Source organism: Lonchura striata, chromosome 6, assembly GCF_046129695.1.
Source record: "Lonchura striata isolate bLonStr1 chromosome 6, bLonStr1.mat, whole genome shotgun sequence".
Classification (NCBI taxonomy): domain Eukaryota; kingdom Metazoa; phylum Chordata; class Aves; order Passeriformes; family Estrildidae; genus Lonchura; species Lonchura striata.
The window spans coordinates 34,866,578-34,888,299 of record NC_134608.1 but is presented as its reverse complement, the minus strand read 5'-3'; the positions used below and the strand labels follow the sequence as shown (position 1 = coordinate 34,888,299).

The window sequence follows — 21,722 nt, the reverse complement described above, 5'->3', positions numbered from 1 at the left end:
GAGCTGAACTCAATTAACTTAACAGGCTTTTCTGACAAACAATTGGATCTATATCCACAGTGGATCTATATCCACTGGCAGCATTTCAGCAAAGATGACAATGCTGGAGATGAGAAGTGCATCAGCCACAGCATGGCTCTGAAATGCTCCTGAATATGAAACAAAAATCCCCATGTAAAGTATAAAACGTAATTAGGTGGAAAGCATACTGCCTTCCTTCTTCTCTCAGATGAAGGCTTGGGCAAAGGTACACAGTTTTTTACAGAAGATGGATAGGAAAAGCATTAGGCTTTTACTGTCCCAGCTACTGTGCGTGCTAAACATATCGCTTACAGATACCACCTTTCTGCCCTTTTGTGGGGGAGTGCATAACCACCTTCCCAACTTCAGAGATTAAACACCTGGGAATGCTGCTGCATTCCCTGCTTGCAGCTCTGACACCAGAGGGCAGGTGAGCCTGTGCCCACAAACACTCAAAGGCAGGAGGCAGCTCAGAAGGTACAGGCTCATTTTGAGGCTGCTGATGTGTTACTACACAAGCAGCAATGATTTTTCAGGGGACCAAATTTCTTTCAGCCAAATGACACTCACATGCTGGCAAGAGCAGAAATCTCTCTCACATTGGAGAGAGAAAGAACATTTACTTGACACACACACCCTTAAAGGGGACCACAGCATTTTGCTGCAGCCAGACCTCTACAATTTTGATTACTAAACCTACCACAGACACTAATTCTTCTGACTTTACAACAAAATACATACCACAGGCCTTCCCTTGGGCAAGATGTGTGTGTAAGGAATTTTAGACTCCCTATGCAGCATCCTCAAGGATATAATTAATAAGGAACTACATGTAGGAAGGGCTGTCTGTACAAGGCTTAACAAGTTTAATGTTCACAGCAGCAAACCATGCCTTCAATGAAACTTGGTGTCAGTTTTGTATGGGAGATAACTGAAGGGATGGAACTCCTCTCATCTATGTAAAAAATTGTACTTAGCATTCCTTACAATAAAACTGATTCTCACAAAAGCACCATTTCCTTTCAGAAAAGTTTTAAATTCAAGTGGACATTAACCAACTGCAACCATGCCTAAATCAAAATTTAGATGTGTTTCATTATGTGTGCAAGGAAAAAAAATATAGAAATGTAACACATTCATATTGATTTAGCTGGCCACAAGCATTTTTCTCAGTTTTCAATACTAAATAGCAGCTAATGAAACTTTCGTGACAGATGATGATTTTATTTTAATTTTGAAATTCCTCTTCGGCTTTGAGGTTCCACTGCAAAAAAAAAAATCTTCACTTTGCTCTCTACAGTAAAGTTGGGAAAGTACATCTCAATAACTTGAAGAGCTCACTGAAACTCTCTCTGCACTCACGCCAACAGAAAAACCCCTATATTCTTATTAGTTGATCCTTATATAATTTACCCCTCACACTTTCACCTTTTCCACACATATAAAGCCAAAGTCATTGAACAGTCTGGGTTGGAAGGGACCTTAAAGATAGCCTAGTCCAACACCACTGTCATGGGTAGGGACACCTTCCACAAGACCAGTTTGCTCAAAGCCCCATCCAACCCAGCCTTGAACACTTCCCAGAATGGAGCACCAACGTATCTCTGGGCAGCCTGTTCCAGTGCCTCACGACCCTCACAGGACACACGCTCCTCCTAATACGTCATCTAAACCTAACCTGAAGTTTGATGCCATTACATTAACAAGGAACAATTTAATTGCTCCTACACATCAGGTAATGTAACCTTCAGTAATGTTTGCTTCTATAACCCAAAGCTTTTGCACTTTCAGTCCCTTTTTGAAGTTACTCAAGCTTTTTTCTATTATCTTTATCTCAAGAATATGTTATTCAAGCAAAAGCAGAACTCAAATCACCAGAGTAGTTCAGAGGCCTGTTACTTTAAAAAATCAGCAAGTTTAACTGAAAACCACAACTGGTGATAGCTTGTAAAGACATCTGTTTTTCAGCATCAGTAAAAAAAATCTCTTAACAGTTTTGTACTCTTGAAAACTTCTGCAATTCATTGTGTTCTGTGATTTCTCAATGACAGTATTTCCATATTTATTACAAATATTTTCAATAATACAAAGTTTTCAGCTCCCTTGCTTGTTTACATCAATGTTCAAATATCTTCATTGGTGACAGGATGAAATTAAGGTTTGACATGTTATTGAGTAAATGTAGATGACTCTTTCCTAGAATATTGAGTAAAACAAAACCTAGTGTCTTACAACCAAAAATCGGCAGGAAACCATCATAAAGAGATACGACAACTAAAAGTATTTTAGAAAAAATATTTTAAATATATAAAAAGGAAGGACTCTTCTACCAAGAAGTTCAAGACAGTGCTTTGCATTTTGGGGTTTTGTTTTTTTCTAGTGGAATTCTAAAAAATTCATACTTCATTGAGTTTTGGGGGTTTTTTTTAACTAAATCAGATGTTCCATACATCTTTAAAAGCCCTATTATTGCCTGCTTATAAAGAAAATACACATTGACCTATGGAAAAAATAGTAAGAACTATCACAGCTGAGAATCTGACAATGCTGTGGGTTGCTGGCTTCCCTAAACAAGCAGTTCTGAGGAAGACTGATTTCCAATAGACCTATACGTCATTGTCGATTGATTCACAACCTTATTTACCCTGAAGTTGAAGCCTGTGTTTTTCACCTATGTTCATTATAACTATTCCTCCCCCAACACTGCCTAGTCTGAACTAGTCCCCTTCAAGGCTTGCACCTCAGATTCTCATGCACAAGGCAGTATTTTTAGTTTCTGCTTATCCTTCTGAATTTTCAGACACTCCCCTGTTACATGTCCTACCTGCCAGCCATACCAAAGGTGCATAGCACTGTAACCCCAAAAGAGATCAGCACATGTAGTGAGTGTGGGCATAAAGGTGAAATCACAAGAGTGTTAAAATAAACAGAAGAAATAGAAAATCAACCAGAACCACAACAAATCAACAGCAGTGTATGACTAGAAAAAAAATCTTAAGTTCAAACAGGCCATACAGCAGCAAGTAAGTAATTTGCAATAAGCACAAATGATAATCAGTCTCACCTTTAGTTTGTAATTCTGTTGTAATCACAGTCATCGAATTTTAACAGTGCTGCACTAAAACATCCTGTAACAGACACTGTGATGTGACCACCAATACAGAAGTCCATCTCTTGATTACTAAATCATGAGGTCTTTCACAAAACACAGGCATGTCTTCACAATTAGCAAAATTAGCCCACTCATCTGGCAGCTTCAAGGGACTCCCCACAGCTACCAAGAATTCCTTAGCCTAAGCCTGAATCCAAGTACCTTTTATAGGCAAAACAATCATATACACACATGCTGTTGACAACTGAAGTTCCCTAATTTCCTCCTAAAGTTAACTTGAGCATTTCATACAATCTTATATCGCATTCAGCAGTCTAGGCACAGAACATTCCTGAGTTGCTCAACATGCAAAATCTATTAATTGAACACTCTCAATGCAAATAGCTAGCTCAAGAATTAGATATGCAAATTCTTTAAACAAATTCGCAGTAACATTTCAGGATTTCTGATCCTGAGTAAAGGATTCTTGTAGACTTTGGAATAAACAGCATCTATTGCAAAGCACTTAGTCTTCCCTCCAAGCAGTTGAAAATGAAAGGAATGTTGTTTATTATTCTAAAATAGCTCTCAGTTAAACACTAAAGCATCACCATTGGTGAAAAAGACAATTTCAGTCATATGGCACTTCAATTCTTTAAAATTTTTGCCCATTACACTGGTTCTTCCTGCCACTGTATCTTCAGGCTTGACATGCATTTAAAATTCTTCTTCCCATGATTTCTCAATTTCTCAGTTTCATAAAAATATCTCACATCTCCTTGGAAACCTGAACACAGCACAAAGACTGCTAGCTCTAATGCTTAGAAGCATGTTATAAAAACAACTGCATTCCCTTGCTCGTTAGGATAGGGCTCAACACTTCATTTCTCCTCACCAATGTATCTCACAAGAAGCTGTCTCTCTCCCCACCATTAAATTTCCTACTTGTCTTCTCAGCCACTCCCCCAAATCCTACCCACTTCTTCACTACTAACTTGCACTCAACCTTGAGGTTTCATGAGTTTTCTAAGCATCTATGCAGAATACTGTAAGCTGTTTAAGGAAGCTGGCAATATCGAAACAATACTCCACTAAGTAGTAACTCTCCCCCTGTAAAACTGGTAAGAACAAAGTGAATTAAAGCCCCTTTTGCAGAGGTATTTTTAATCTTGATCTAAATCAGCTGGTTTCTGTACCAAGTGCTCTTGATCACCACACGATACAAAAAAAAACTCAACAGGTTTCTATTGTGTTCCATGCCCAGCTGTAGCTGCCACAAGAACTGGCTTGGGAATTGCTGTTTAGATAATAAGGCTGCTGCTACTACCAAACCCCAACATTTCACCACCCCAGTTTGAGAATCTTTTAAGAACTACTCTAGTTGCTGTAAGAAAAAAGGAAAGTGCTGCTTTTCATTTTGGATGCAGGACTATTCAGGGAAGCATAAACATCCTATGAGCCCACCAAAAGGGGCTCTGCCCCAGCCACATGATTGCCTCCAGTAATGTTTCAGGTTTAGCCAACATTTCCCTTGCAAAGCCATCTTCACCACTACAACTCAATTTAAAGCAAAAATTCTGAAGTTATTTCCTAGGAATTGTACATTTTTCAAAGGAATAAAAGTCCTCTCTCCCAGGAACTAGCAGTGTTTTCTCAGTTGAAACATGATGAGAAATTGGAATCATCCACTTACTGCCATTCAGTTAAAATATTTACAGAGAAACATCCCAAGAATAACAAGCAGCATGGAAATATCAATATGAAGGGGAAAATCAAGCAGACTAAGACTTCCCCTGCCCAGCCAAGATAGAAAACAGCACACAAAAGGCAGAGTAGAATTTCCTCCTCAGAATACCACAAGAACAAGAGATTATATTCAGCCAAATGAATGCTGACAAGTTTACCATCAACAAAAAGGGCTGCCTCTTCATACCTATACCTAGGGAACACACTGCTAAGAGATATGGGACTGCAAGCCAAAAGTTTAACAGCATTAAAGGGAAGAACAGAGGATAAATCACATTGTAACAAAAAGTATTTGAATAACAAAGAGCTAGAATAGGTACCAAAGTCTGAGTCTTTTGACACAAGTCAAACTAACAGGACTGCAGAGATACACCCCAGAGTATATTACTGTCATATCTGCCTATTGTAGATTTTTTTATTTTGCATCATCATCCCAAGCATCTGTTACTGCTCCTAATTAAAGAGCAGATGGTCTGACCCAATATGGCAGTTCCTATGACCCTATATTTATCAGCAGGTGGGGAAATTAAGTTTTGAGGTCTGAAGCAGCAAAGACTAACAAAATCAGATAGCTAAATAGGTCTCAAAGCCATCTAGTATACGACACTGAAAAAAATATTTTTGAAGATTTCATACAATGAATTTTCCACAGTCTCTGTACTGAGAAAAAGCCACTGTTTGTGGCTTCCACAAACTCCACCAGATGCAAATACTATTTAACTCCAGAAACACAGATATTATCAAGATAATAATTCAGTCCTTTTTCATGTTTAAGTAGTGAAGCACAGCTATTCCAGCTGTACAGTGAAATTTGTGGAAGTGAAAGAAGTCAGCATGTTGACAAAATTTAGAGTTCATTTTCAGTATAACTTTCTGATAAGACCATTGCACACACCAGTAAAAAAAACCAAAGAAAACAATGCAGACAAAGGAAATAAAAAGGCTTAAAAGGGTTAGAGTTGGGTGTTTTTTTGCCTATATGTTTTAAGTGTATGTTAAAAACACACAGGTGAACTCCGGAAAGCTGCATTCCCAAATCTGGTAACAGATGGAGAAGACAGCTTGAAATAATTAATCTGCACAAGAAGAGGATGTGAGTGAGACTGATACTGACCAATATGGCAGGAGTAACATATGAAAGTACAGCTCCTTACATGAGTAATGTCCCTCCTACAGAAATGTTTCAACCTTAAGTGGTACAAAAGGGAACTTCCAGTAGTATATGCATGTATAGGTATTTTTTTTAATACTCTGTTGGAAAAAAAATTAACCAGATAAAAAGTTCTATGTTCATGAGTCACAGGAACTTCTGATGAGCCTACATTCTGAAAACGTGTGTGATCAAGCTCACCATGTTGCCAGGAAATACTATTAGTGAACCAACATAAATGAAATTTTTCCTTTCTGTGCAGAAACAGTGATGGGAAAGAGCTAATACACATTCTTAAACTGAGCCACCTATTGGAGACCAAAGGAACAAGGAAGTTGGTTACTGGGGCATTCTCTGTGAAGACAAGAAGGATGTTCCTCAGCCTAAACCAAAAGCAGGATGAATCTAATTAACAGCAACTAGTCAAAATTAGAGGCTTCCTCCCAGCCCATGTCAGTAAAGCACCTCCTCTACAGCAAATCCAGTACTTTGAGCATTTCACATTCATCTTAACTTCCTCTAACAAGACAGAGGTGCTGATTTCTTGGACATGGTGAATTTGATGAAGAAAGCTCCAGGAATTTGCTAAAAAGGAAAGCTTAAGTCTCAAATATATTGTATTGCACATTTCCAAGATGGAGAAAGGAAACCTCTTCCTTCTGGAAACACGAACATCATTAACCTGCATCACAGAAAAACTCCTTGCATTTGTAAGTTCATAAAAATTTCTGCACTTCAGAGGGGAAATGGGCTCAAGCCATTCATAGTGCTTAATCCCATTTATCTGCCTTAAAAAAATAAAAAAAAAAACATTTTCACCACAATCTTGGAAATTATTTATAGATCTATGTTTTTTAGACTGCATATTAACAGAGCCTGAAAATACAATACTGCAAGTTATTTTCCTCTCCCACTGCCATTTTCCTTTTCAGTCCAATATAACAGTCCTTTACTGTGTCAGCCATTATTTTCCTAATATTTTAAAACTTACTTCTAACACAACCAATAAGCTGCAAAATGCTGATCTTCTGTATGACTGTCACTCTGTAGTGTACTCTGAACACATGAAAAACCAGGTGTGACTGATTTAAGTCAGTCTCCCCATCATCTGGTTACCTGACACACTTAGGAGAGCTACTGCTTCTGTGCTGAGGGTGGTAACTCATCAGGGTGCCAGTTAAAAAGCACCATTCACAGAATCCTTGATCACTGAAGAATAACTTTCCTACTGCATATGTAAATTAAAACACCCCAAATAGAACAAAAATCCATTCCACTTTATGAATCTAAGCATCCCCTTCATGCACATGTGATGGGGCAGGGGGAGAAACAAAACAAAGATAATAACATTTGACTTTAATCCATTAATTAATTTATTTAATTGAAAAATATTCAAATATATTTTTATACATGGAAAAACTGACATTGAAAATACAAATCAAAATATTATCTCAAAGTACCTTAAGGGAAAGTGAGTTCAATACACACAAATGACAGCAATTGAATGTATGAAATCACGCTGTACTGACTTAGGTAAACCACTGCCAACCCCACACATGAATACTCTGATGTAAGGTTAAGACACTTGTCAATCTATCTTGTTATTTACCAGGAATATTTTTACTTCAGGACTGATCTCATTTTCTACGTTGTAGGAAAAAAGACACTATGCATTCTAAGATATTTCCTACACTGGATTTATGATTTGACCATTCACAGCATGGAGACACAGCTCTGCACCTACGCCAGGAGAAGTAGATGCTTGTTTCAAACCAACTGGCTGCCTACAGATCTCTGTATTAATCTAAATATACCTGCATTAAAGTAACAAATTATTGGATAATATTAGAAAAATAGGCCTAATAATGCCATCTTTCTGAATTAAGAAAAGAATTCCAGGTGAGCTTTAAAACAAAGTAAACAATCCTAAACGCATCCTAACCATAAAATTTTACTGAAATTCATAAAAAAGGAACTATTGTGAAAAGTAAAAGCAGTAATTGGAGATATCAAGAGTTCATTGCAGTTGTATGAAAATAAAAAGCCTTGCAGCCATCACAGCCTTTGAACCCAAGCACCTGACAGCAGACTAAATTCTTTCCCCATAAAAAGTTTTCAAAATGACACTGTCTACCACAGTTCTTAAGTTACCTAGGACACAAGGAAGTTCTGAAGATGTAATCAAGGAAAATAAACATCTGCAAAAGGGAGAAAAACAAGAAGTACGCACCATGTTCTTTCAGGCAATGCTTAAGAGGCTTAAAAATAAAATTAAAAACCCATACAGCAAAACAAACTCATAAAAAGCAACATGACCCTCATTTATATATCTTCCATTTAGTATATAGATCACTGTATGTTAATGGGACTGTGTCCTGTCCCTTTTTTAAGGGTTTTTTTTAAGGATTTCAGAGGTTCTCCTCCTGCACAGACCAAATGCATTCTCAGTTAAAACACACTGTTATGCTGACACAAGTTGTGTCAACTTGCATTTGAAAATTCTTATTGTGTCTCAAATTTGCAGTAGTCTCAAAGGGTAAATTTTACATATGTTTTATATCACAGTTAAATATAAATATTGCTCAGGTGAATTAAGACCACATCTCTGATTTAGCCTACATCTTACTGCATTTGCAATTTTAAAAGATGAAGCCTTTTATGGCTACATTTTTACTCATAAAGAAGTTCTCCAATTAAAATATTTTCCCTATGGATATGGGAATTTTTAATGTGTACACATGAAAAGAGTTATGGTGATATGTTGACAGGCACCTGAAAGACACTGACAGCCAGTAGTCCTTCATAAATAAGAGAAGAAATTAATTTACAGTGATAATGTATTAAAATATCCATAGAATAGGAATACTTGGTTATACCTACTTAGAATCACTGCAAATCCAACTGTCATAATACAGGGATGAAGTTGCTTTCATTTTCTGTAACATTTTAAAATGCTGATGCTAAGAGACAAGGAGACACATCAGGTGCAAATGTTCTTACTGACCCCTGCTTTGAGTGTTTGATATAAACCTACCATATTCAACCTCTGCAGGTGTTAAACACAGCTTTAAGTACTGAAAATTTAAAGACAGGCAAAGCAATCCCCTCCAAAAGTGGAAAGTTTCAAAACTTTATAGGAGGCTGATTGGAGAAAAACAAAAAATCTTACGAAAATAAACCTTAAAGTAGCAATTTTTATTGACAGTTGTTTCAAATTAATATGTATACATTTGTTATAAAAATATCTTCAAATTCCTATGTCTTATCTTTAAAAACGAACTGTAACTGGGTGATTAGATGAAATTGATGGTAAGAATTATAACTGGGAAAACAAAATAGCTTTGGTACAAGTACAGATGTTTACATAAAGGAGGTGGAAGAAAAAAGCTCTCCATTTTTGTTGAACGCACTTTTAAAAATTCCTTTGTAAAACCATCTCCTAGTTCAAAATCCTTCACATAAATTATTCCCTATAGCTGTACATATGAAAACTAGATCACTTGAAATATTGTGAAGTCTCTTTATAAACATATGAGCAATTAAGCCAATAATTAAGGCTTCAACTTTTGTGTCCCTCATGGCACAGGTGGGTTGTTTTTCTCCAGATGGACCAGAAGATCAATAGATTTGAGTGGGATACTTCTGTTTTTTGTAGGTTTCACCATTGGAGGTTTATGCAATCTGCATTTGTCATTCATTCTATGTACCAATAAAAGCCTGATGAGAACTTTCAATTCTGAATTATATAAAAAGCAATAAAGGTTAGAACTAGACTATTTATGAGTATGAATTTCTCACAGATATGAGTATTAATTTCTTACACCTACCTTCATAACATAGGACAGTTCTCGCTCAAGGATTGCACAGACAATCCTTTTTTTTTTTCCCCTGTTTCAAGTAGTCTGCAAAGTACTCTGATTTTTAGAGTGGCTACCTAGATGCATGTTTTAACCATAGGTGCTCCACAAACTCTTCAGTTTCATTTTTATACAGTTACATTATAGTAGATGGAAATCCATCCTATTAGCAGATGAGGCCTTGTTTTTAATACAAGATTAACATTTCTTCATTCTTTTTCCACATGAAACTCAGTAGAAGGAACACTCATCATTCATTATAAGAAAAACCCATTCACACAATTCCTTCCAAAGATTAGCACATGTACAAAAACACAATTCGGTAGAAGTCATTACTGAAAGGTAAAACCAAAAACAATACACAAATACAGGGTACACAATACACAAGGTAAGAACAAAAACAATCCAAGCAAGAATCAATCCACTGCCACTGCAGTTCCCAACACCTTCTCATTCACACCTGTCTTCCCTGTCACAGCACAGGCCATGAAGGGCTGGTACTGACTTGTGACCCACAGCCCCATAACCCCTCCCAATTTAACAGGCCAACAGCCTTCTGCACCCCAGGTTTCTCCCCCACCCCAATCCCTGTAATGCCAGCTGAAGCAGCCCTGGCTTGTGTCTAACCCAACTCCCTCCTTCCAAACTGGCCCTTCTTGTCTCCCCCTCCCCTTGTCTCAGCGTGGCTTTTCTGGCTTTCAGAAAGAAGAAAGCTATAACCTGAAAAGGTAAAAAGGGAAAAACCCTTCTCCAGTGCATGCTGCATGTCCTCAGCAGGCCCATCCCCTCACAAAGGAACTCCTTTTTCCAGATAAAGACTATTACTTTCAAGATACCACAAAGGGGTCCTAGCAGCAAGATTCCTCCTGAGCATACAGGAATTGGGGAAACGGGAGATATACGTACATCACAATATGTGTGCAAAAGGTAATAATTATGGTACTAGACACAGCTCTCACTTTTCCCTGGACTCCCTCAAGTCCAGGGAATTCAATACTTCATCTGAAGAGTCCCCTAAAATGTGCTGCACCACAGGATTTCTGAGCATTATTTTATAGCACGAGAATAAACAGATGACTTCTCCTATACTTCCATATGTTTCTGCCCTGCAAAACAGCATTGTCTGTGTGTCTTCACTCTCAAGGTGTCCCAAGGCCTCCCCAATAATGCATCAAATCTGTGGGAGGGACAAAACCAACATCGACATCTCTGAGGCCACAGAATGTGAGCTGGGGGCCCACTCTAAGCCCAGAGCTGCAGTTTAACATTACAGCTTCAGCCCAGCTGGCCACTGCCAGGAACAAGGAGACTGAACCCTCCCATCTCCATTCCCATCTTCTCTATTTATGGCCTGCAGTCTTCTCCTCACATTACAGGCAAACTCAAATTCCAAACCAGAACAAGCTTTACTATATCCTAAAGAGTTTAAGAATGCGTGTATGCCTTCCAAGTAGGAGGAGAAAAAGCAAACATAACACAAGCATATAGAAAACTCATGGCTCAACTAAACTGAAATTAACCTGCTTTAGAACCTTCAAAGCAATGTCCCTTTGTGAGGGCAAAATACATAGAAGAGTTAACTTACCCCTCAGCTATTTGTGAAGCTGTTTATTTCCCTGAAAATGAAATTCCAAACTGGGAAGAAAATTCTCAGAATATCTCTTACTTGAGCTGAAGCAAGCCTTGTTACAAACATACATAGTCCTTTATCCATATTGTACCATCTGACATTACACTATGAGTTTCAGAATAAAGACAAAACACAATGTTTAAGGAATTGGTTAATGTATAGAATGTCTCCAGAATGTAAAATTCCATATTTCTATAAAAGCTGACAACTGGCCTTGACAGTATTCATATCTGAAGAAACAAATCTACAGTTCAGCAATCCCAGTAAATCCCTACTTCCACAATTTAATGTTCATAACGGGTTTATGTGAAAATGAAGGCCTCACTGGATGCCTATCTTCATAAACCAAGATATTTGCACAGAAATGGATAACCATACCCCTGTGATGACGTAACTAGTTTGAGGCTGCTGGCAAATGAAGTTAATAGGCAGCTGAAGTCCCTCATTTTTCCTCCTCCTCAAAATTTCTAAGCCAGAAAACTAAATCAATCCCTTAACTCTTTTCCAGTATGGTTCTTAAAATCCCGAATGGAGCTTTTGGCTTTTCTTCCAGTACTTATTCCCAAAACACAGCTGTAAAGCATAAAAATCAATTAATAATGTTTTGATACAAGACAGCTCATCCAGACACTACACAGGACAGATTTACTATTCTCATCATTAAATAAAACCTTCAGGAATCTCCAGAGACTTATTTTTCACAAATGTTGACAGAGCCAAGTACTGCTTTTATCATCACTGTCTGAGCTTATAACAGAAGTATACTATTCATTTCAAATGACCAAACAAAAAAGAAGGTAGCTTCCCCTGAGCATCGATCATTATTCTCAATTATGAATCATGAAAACCATACTATGTACAAAAAGCATCCCGTTTTTAAACATTTCAGACTTCTCTTCACACCCACATTCCTATTAATGCATTCCACTAATTCATGGTTTTAATTTTATGTTTATAGAAAAGACCTACACTTACAGAAAAATGGTTCCTCGTGAAAACACCACAGGCATTTGAAGGATAGAGGTAATCTCTCTTCAAAGAAGCAGCAGCTAGTAAAACAGAAACAAAATATACAGATAAAATACTCTTGTTCAGAGTTAACTAATTCAAGACCTAAATAGCCAACGAGGTGGAGAATGAAATTCCTGAAAAAAAGAACCTTCCATTGAGAACACCTGCCACAAAATCTCAGCAGTATCAAACTGCACTGCTGTTCTAGAAGAATGGTCCAGGCCATCCAGAACTTTTTTAACCCAAACAAGTAATTATTTGCATTTTTCCTATCCTCAGAACCTCCTTTTGCTGTTCATTGTTGCTTATAAATCAAGTCCTCTCACCTCTCCTGCTCCCTGCATAGCCCCCTTTTTCTCTAAAACACTCTCAGGCTTTCACAGTCTTTATTCCTCTCATCTGAAAGCTCGCCCTCGGTGTCCCAGCCTAGCATCTCATGCTTCCTTTCTGTTCCTCAGTCCCCGGTATTTAATCACAGCTGCTGCCTCGCTGTGCTCGGCGCTGGATGCCAGCACAGGCGGCACCGCACAGATTGTCCCTGCGCTCCCGCTCCGGAGAGCCTCGGCGCCAGGAGCTGCCGCTGCAGCGGGAACGCGCCTCGGTCACTGGGCAAAGCTCAGGGGCCTCATCAGACCCTGCCCAGTCTCACAGTGCTGGAAACTAGGAGTGAGGCAAAATGAAAGTCCTTCACCAAACTTAGTAAACCTAGAATGAGTGTGTAAAATCTGTCCAAGTTAAAAGTCTTTGACAGCAAAAGCTTGAAATGGGAATGGTTTTTTCACAGTACAAAAGCCCCCCTGTAACTTCCAGGTGATGGGACCGCTAGAGCTATTCATATCAACTACAGAGTAAGCTAAATAAAATACTAGGTATTTTTCCTGCACTGCAAATCCCAAAGCAGACTGATGAGTCAAGATACTGAGACTAACACTTCCAGAATGGTAGTTAAGACAAACCAATAGCCTGCGCAGACTTGACTTGCAACACTAAGCTACAAACCTCAGAAAATGAAAGTCTCGCTGAAAAGCAACTCTGCCTTTGGCTCAGCAGGGAACATAGCTGTAGGCAGCCAATGCAAAATATGCTACTTCCATTCATAAGGAAGTATCACTTAGAGAAGTATAAATTTTAGGTAGTAAAACATCTCAACCAAATCCCAACACAACAGCTTCAAAAATTAACTGTTGGACAGTTTTTCCAAATGCATCAGAACCAGTACTGCAACACCAGCCACCATGAAATATTTAATTATCTGAACTAAGAAAAACAAACTAAGAGATGCCTCCTTCCTCTAACAAGGCAATACAAGTGCACATGCTGCGCCCTGCAGTTCACACTTCATGCACCTATCCTCTCCCACTATTCCTGGGTGAAAGACGCTGAAGCAACCATCAAATCAGCAGATGGGGAAAGCCTGGACCACCCCTTCCAAAAGGACATCAGCTTAAAAGAATTCAGTGAATTAATGTGTACGCCAAGCTCAAGATTTTTGTTCCCCTATTTTCAACTTCTGTTGTGCAAGGTGCCTGTGTTATCCTCCACTGGCTTTCAGTTTTTAATTTTAAGTCTGCTTGGGACTTTCAAGTAAACAGAACAGCTACAACTACAATTTCAGTAGCACACTTAATTATTTCAACAGCTGTTCATAAGTGAGATTAATTCCATTAACAATGGGGGGGGGGGGGGAGGGGAGGGGGAAACAGAAAAGAAAAACCAACCTTCACTGAAAACTGCAACTTTTTCCTAAGATCAGAAACAGAATTCTGTTGATTTAGGTCTAGCAATTCTTATTTTTAGCAAATATCCTTAAACTTCCCTTCCAATTAAAGCAGGCAAACTAATGTAAAACTCTGATGCAGAACATTGTCAGTCCTCCAGCCATTTGGAATTATTTTCTATTTGCATTTAAAATGCCTTCCCAGACATGACAGATTAAACAGAAGCTCATGTGTCAAGCAGAAGTTAGCACAAAACCTACATGGAGGGGAAAAAAAAAAAAAACAAACCACTAAACCAGATTGAATTTGCATCTGTTTGTCTCCCATTCCTCTTTAATGTCTTGAATTTATCAGTATAGTCTATTTCATAGAACTAAATAAAGGAAGAGAGAGAGTACCACACTTTGGAGCTGGGATTTTGAGGGTTCTATTAGAGCCGCATGATTGGCAGCACCAGCAAAAGATTCTCAGTAATGGTTCAGTAATTCACTAAGAAATTCGTCAAACAGCAACCATTTAGAAGAGTGAGAGATTTCTGCCTCCCCTCTGGTCTCCATGCCTTCAGCTCTCAGCACATGTAGCTGTGTTATGGTTATTTGAACAGACATTTTCAAGCAACATCCTTCACTAAGTCAGGAACAAGGGGAGCCCTCATCAGCAAGGCACTCCCAAGGCCTATGTTACAGGGTACATTTAGAAGATACCTAGCAACACTCTTTGTTCCTGAAGCTACAGCAGGTCTGCTCAAATGCTCAAACGACAGATATAATACAACAAAAATAGTCATAGAAGCCATTTGTTTGTACAGCGCTTTATATCCTTGCAAGCCAAGAACCTCCTCTGTGCTCTTTTACACTGTTCTGACTAAGGCAAGAAGACCTTTAAGTCAGTCCTAGTCTTGCCCAAATAGGAACTGCAGAAAAACACCACACACATAAGTAGGTGGTTAGCAATGCCACAGAGAATTAGCTATTCCCTCCAAGTCTTCCTGAGTGAAATACCAGTCCAGAAGAGCTCTGCAAGGTGTCTCTGGGGGCGGTGGGCTACAAATCACACTCCCAATAAAAACAAAGGACAAGCATTATCACTTTAATTCTGAGAAATATCAACACTGCTCTCCAGTTCATTAAGAATGAGGTGCTTAATGGCAGCTTTTCAATAGCATTCTGGCTTGGACAGCCCACACATTGATTTTGGATCTTACCCAGGCTGTCAAAGCCTGCAGAGATAAATAAAATTGTGGTGGCACATACCATTGCCAGCCAATTGTAGAATCTGATCTAGAAAATGAGGGACCCCAATACTCTAAACCTCCACAAGGAAGAGGCCAGAAAGTTAGCAAGTAACACTCAAAATAAATGCTCTTAAAAAACCCCAAACTGATACTTGAATTAGAAAAATTAATGCATAGTTTACACCAGCTACTTACAATAATGTGCAATAGGATATATAAAAGGACTAGTCTAAATTATTTCTAAGGTATTACTGATTTGCTTTGAAGAGTAGTAAAAGATAGTGATCCCAGAGCAACATGATATAGGGTATATATCTCATAACAAGAGTAGGGAAGTGGGAAATTACTTAAGTAGCAAGACAAACAATGTAATCCTGATGCTTAGAAAGATCTGCATACATTGCTGGGGGAAAATAAGAGGAATTTCAGTTAGGGGAGAAAGATAACTGATAGTCAAAAAGCCTCAAAACAGCATCATGTTCTCTCTTGGGGAAATGTCTTACTGAAGCAGCAGGTGCAGCTTATGTAAGTTCAACATAACAGAGTATAAATACAAAATAATTAGTGTAGATAAGGGTAACTACTGGAATACTCACTGTCAGAAAACTAATGGCCAAATAAAAAAAAAAAATAAACCAAAACAGAAAGGATTTTGGGCTGGTGCAGCTACAACTTGACCTGCAGCAAATTTTGTTTAGTTTATTAATTTTGGTGACCAAACACAGGCCCCCTTGAAAAATCTGCAAATGATACCAAACTAGGAAAGTGGAGGAGAGGGGGAAAGGGGGTAGAAGTTGCAAGGAGTATGAAGAAGATGATCCTGATTCCAAGTGAGCTTAAGAAATCAGGGATTCTAAAACACACTTGATAACATCTATGCAAGTGAGAGCAAAACCAAATACCGTAACTCTGAAAAAGATCATGAAATTAAACACCTATATGTATGCAGAAGTAGTCATATTAAGAGTAATAAAGCAGAAAAGAGAAACTGTACAGGATCACAGACTAAAGAGTCAAACCTGATATTCATCTTGAAAGCAAAATACAATTTGAGAAGATGATTAAGACTACTGAGCACAAGGTTAAGCTGTTTCAAGACTCATCAACACCACTGTCCTAGCATTGAAATATCACATACATCATTCTTGTGTATTCTAAGAACAAATCCTAAAAATCTAGTTCTAAGATTATTAAAAAGAGACTGATAAATGGAAGAAAAAATCCTTCCTCTTCTTAATATAGTTATTTAACTTTCCAAGGGATATCTTACCTACAGCAAATTTAACGAAGCAGCCCTAAGGTATGAACTCATTTATATGACTTATTTTAGATGACAATGCACATGAAAAGATTCCCCCTCCCCTTCACCTTTCCCTCCACTAATAGAAAAATTCCTTCCAATTTCAGTTTCCTCTTTTCTTGGTCTTCTTGTAAAATTAACATGGAATTTTTAAAATAGAATAGATTTTCTGCTCGACGGTACTACTAATATTTGTAGTAATTCTACTTGGCAATTCACACTTTGCAATTCATTTTTAATGAAGTTAAAATTTAAAAGAAGGTTCAATGTGAGGATTTTTTCCTTCTAGACAGCAGTTGCGTTTTGACTCTAGCTGGTTATCATACCCTGTGTTTACACCATTAATATAAAACAATTTAGACTTTACCAACAGTTGTATATGCACACACTTATTTTGGCTCTGTCATGTGTATTTTAGCTTTGGTTTTATTTTTCAGCTGTCCTGTGAACAAGCAGTAAAATTCTAACTCATACTTGATAAAAATCTAGTATGTATTTATCTCAGACAGATTTCAAGCAATTATTAGCTGGAGTGTCAACAGTCCATACCAAAATATGACACCATCTTTCAGGCTTTTCAAAAATTCAGACTTCCAGAACTCTTGTTTAGATTTTAGATGACCACCATGCCAATGCCTTCAGCAACATTCTTGTCTGCCAGAAATTTAAGAACAGTACATTATACACATTAATTTCTATGAATCCATGTATTGAAACTGAGTGGCAAGCACACACACTTACAGCAGCCAGAAATCCACAAACAGGCAGTATTCCCCTTTTCCTTTAAAAATACATGTGCATATTTACTAGTTTAGAGATCTAAAAGCCAGAATAACATAAAAAAGCTGTCTGAAAACCCAAGACTCCTTACATATCATGTGAAAATATTTGCTGAAGGACAGAACAAGACTTTGATTACACCTCCAGGGCTATTCCAAAACATCTGTGAAACCAGACAGTGAGGCCTGGGTCCAACAGTCACTCATGATAAGGAACACAAAACTCCTCCACCTACAGAAAGAGTACTGCAGTACTGCAACAGGAAAGAAGGCAACCACTGGCCTATGTGCAAAAAAAAGGTGCTATTTCTCTGATACTATGGGCAAAAGGCAGTGTTTTCAGATGCACAAGCCTCCATTTTCATAAACAGAACTCAAAACATTCCAATTATCTATCTGGATGTATGGCAGATTTGTAAAGCTTTAAAAGCAAATCTTACATTTGCATTTAGAAAGAAAACGAAGAGTCTGGCAAACAAATTAGACAAAAATCTAAAACACCACAATAATAGTAAAACAAGTTAGCTCCACTGATTATTATATCCACCTGAACAGGGCAGCACCATTACAACAAAAGGGAGATAAATGCTATTGAAAAGAGGGAATAGCAATGATTTTACCATTGCCTTACAGAAGGCTGATCTCTCTCCTAACATTACATTTCCCATCAGGAAACAATTCCCAAAACTATTTGCTCCTACATTTTGTTATTGTTTGGGAACTTGTGAGATGGAACAAACAGTTGTGAGCTCTTAACTATAGCAACACTCATCTTACTGTCCAACAAGTCTTCACAACTGCCAACTCCCAGGTATGATAAAGAAATCTGTGAAGCCCCTGTGCCTCCAAAAGGCAAAGCAGTACTTTAAGTAGACATCCCAGTGATTAAAAGAGACAGTAGTATTATTAATCTGTGGCAAATCAGCAAATGTAAAGGTCATGGCTCTTAGCCTAGCACTTCTGTTTTTAGACAACAGAATTTCTACATATTAGGTATATCTTTAATAATCCTCTCTCAACCACAAAACAAACCAGAAAACATTGTATTAGAGAATAAACAGCTATCTAAACATCTACTGAAGTCCAGAAAATAAACTCTACATAATTTTGAGGGTTTTCAGTCTTGAAAACATTAGCCAGTGGCCTCAGATCACCACACATAAAACACCCTAGAACTTAGGCTTGCTTTTTGTTTTTGGGATGGGGGTAGGAGATAGTCAAGCTTCTTTTTGGATGTATTTTATTAGAATAAAGATAATTTTACATTAGACGATTTATGGGGGAAAAAAAGTTAAGTTTGTTACTGGATTTATAAGTGTGTACCTATTCAAATACAAGAAAGCACCATCTAGTCTATATGAAAAGCACAAAATATTGGTCTATGTGTTACATTTTATATTGATTGTACTGTTACAATAAAGGCAAATTATTCTGAGGTTAATCCTGCTCTTGCCTGATCTTGCTAGAACTGTCATTATTCTGTATACTCTTACCAATATAAGTCATGCATTAGAACATATACTGCAAAACACCTCAGACTAATAAAAGGGACTAAAGAAAATAATTACTAAATCTAGTTGTTGATAAAAAAATCCATTAAACATTAGCGATATAAAGGAGCTTTTCAGCTGCTCAAACCAGGCAAAAGATTTCTCCAAATGACTACTTGTCTAGTATAATATGAAATACATTATTTTGAGCAAGAGAAAAAGTAATGTCTCTATGCCCTCTATGCTGCTTTAATATATTTTAAATTTTGTTCCTATGAAACTCAAAATAAAACCCTATGCACTCATGTATGCTCCTCTACCACAAAGTACAAACACATTTTGACATAGCTGTTTCTGATTTTTTGTACTACTTACTACTAAAAGCATTTCAATATAGTTGTGTAATTCCTTGTCAGTAGTACTTACTGTACAAACACTATTTTTCAAGCACCAAATGAAAATGGCAGGCATGGTGCTACACTAAACTAGTACTGTAAGCCACAAAGTTAACTGCAAAAAAGCAATCAAATACAGATTAAATAAGAAAAATATGAAAACTGTTTATATCAGCTGATTTGTCCAGTCATAAAAGCATTAAAGAATGGTATTTTTGAATTCATATCTGTCATGATCAGGATGATCCCAAGTTGCACCAATAATCCAAATGCCAAGCAAGATGCATTGTTCTAACACCTCACCAGTCAATTTAGAACAAAAGCACAACCCCTGCACAGGTATTAACAGACTAAAATTATTTTATAGGTAAATTGTGTTTCAGTTGAGATGACAGAACATGCAGCAGTCTCTATAAGGCTCACAGCTGGAGTACCAAACCCAAGCCTCAGCCTCAAGGATTGGTTTTATTTGAAAAAGGGAAGACAAAAATGTCAGTTCTTGACAGCTTACCAAAGGACAAGAAAACTTCCATTTCTCTCGTAATAGAATTCTGGACACACAAAAAAAAAAATCTGTCAGGAAAAACCAGTAACACTAGTCCTTTGGTTGCAAAAGAGCAAACACCTCCTGCAGCACCCTCAGATTTTGTATAATGGCCATGTTTGTTGACCCTTTCCATACCAAAACTTCAAAGTATGTAGCAATACACTCTTGCAATTTCCCACATGCACAGTAAAACTCTAAAGGGTCTCTAAAGGTTTTCTACATTGATTTGCTTCAGAATCTATTAATTCAAGGGAAAGGCTAAATCTGTTTTCATTTAATAGGCAAAATTAGAAAACAGCTTAAATCCTGATTATATAAATACATTAGAAGAAGGTCAGCCACAATCCTCTTTGCTCTGTAAATTAACAACTCCAGAAGTGTCCTTAGAGCACCGAGACCACTTAGTTTATTCTCTGGAGTCCCCTCTGGACTCAAGATATGTAACTGTACAACTATCCTAGAAAAAATTAAGAGCTATATTTGTTGGTGAACATGAAGTAACAGTTGACATAGGTAACAAAAATGCAGCAGGCACACCTCTGGACATGTCAGTAGAGGTATTATTGATCTGGAGTAAGCTTAGGCCCTAATCATGACTACAGGAGCCCAAACTCTGCAATGTTTTACACACTGCAATGCCTTCCAGCTCTGAAGCACCCATGGTTAGGTGACTGTACCAAACAGATAATCAAATTAAAAAAAAAAAAAAAAACATTAAAATACTACCTGGTATTTCTCAATTCATTATAGAATTCTTTATATTGAAAACTAGGAAGATATTTGTATCCATCAAATCATACCCCAACACTCACAATAAAGAAAAACCCAACAACACAAAACCAACACCCACACATTGACAGCATTAGCAATTATTCTGAAAAGAACACTCGTTCACTACCACATCACCATGTAAGACTTCTACCATCACTACCACATGCAATTCTGCTCTTCCCAATTAAAAAAAGCTCTTGCAGAATAAGGAAGTGTAAGTGAAAGGCAACAAAGACCAAAAGGTAATGGATTTCCTGATTCACAAAGTCCTGAGATAGATGACATTAAGTCTACAGCTACAAATCCATCCTATCTTCCTCCATTTACATCTGTTGCTGTGCTCTGCCAGATGCAACACACTTGTGGAGAGGGAACTTTGATTTGACAGAGTAAACTAACTGGATTTCTGGATGAAGGACAACAGTTAAATTTCCATGTATGAGAAAATCCACCCATGTTGTCCAAATATTTAACCAGCTCTTCGAAATACCTTTGTAGTCTCTCTGAAGATGGTCAGGAGCCTCAACATGTCCTTCTATATCCAAGCCATTTTAATAAAAGCAAAGCTAAAAACCCCAGATTAACCTTCCGTAACGAAAAAATGACAACTGCTTTGCAGAATAATCCCAGAAAGAGCAGTTATCTTACAACTTAACTCCACAGCAAAAATATTAAATAGCCACTGCATTTACCTGCTCTTCTCTCTCTCAAGTTTTCAGTCTAACCAAATGTACCTCTGCTTCCCTTTTATAGTCAAGAACAGACACGAGGAGCAAAGATCTCCAAGGTACACGTCTGTCCCCTTCTACTCCGGCACAGCTAAGCTTGTAAATGTTTAAGAAAATATTATAAGCTTTGATTCTAAATTAATCCCAGGCAGTAAAGTCCTCAGGCTTTAGCAGTTTAATTTTGCAGTTCATCTTTTTTCCACACAACCTCCTCTCAAGAGCAACTTATTTCAGAGAAGAGTGACTAAAGCAGT

The 21,722-nt window shown here is 37.7% G+C and overlaps 1 protein-coding gene across 3 annotated transcripts in view; it reads right to left on the bottom strand.

Moving 5' to 3' along the window:
• Positions 1–21,722, bottom strand: part of SIPA1L1 (signal induced proliferation associated 1 like 1) — a 199,426-nt gene that overhangs the window by 105,870 nt on the left and 71,834 nt on the right. For 2 of the 3 annotated variants that reach the window (XM_021543125.3, XM_021543123.3), the window contains exon 4: positions 12,471–12,544. The exons of the other annotated variant lie outside the window; for it this stretch is intronic. The gene's annotated coding sequence lies outside the window, so the exon portion shown is untranslated. The remainder of the gene's footprint in view (positions 1–12,470; positions 12,545–21,722) is intronic. 3 annotated transcript variants of the gene reach the window in all.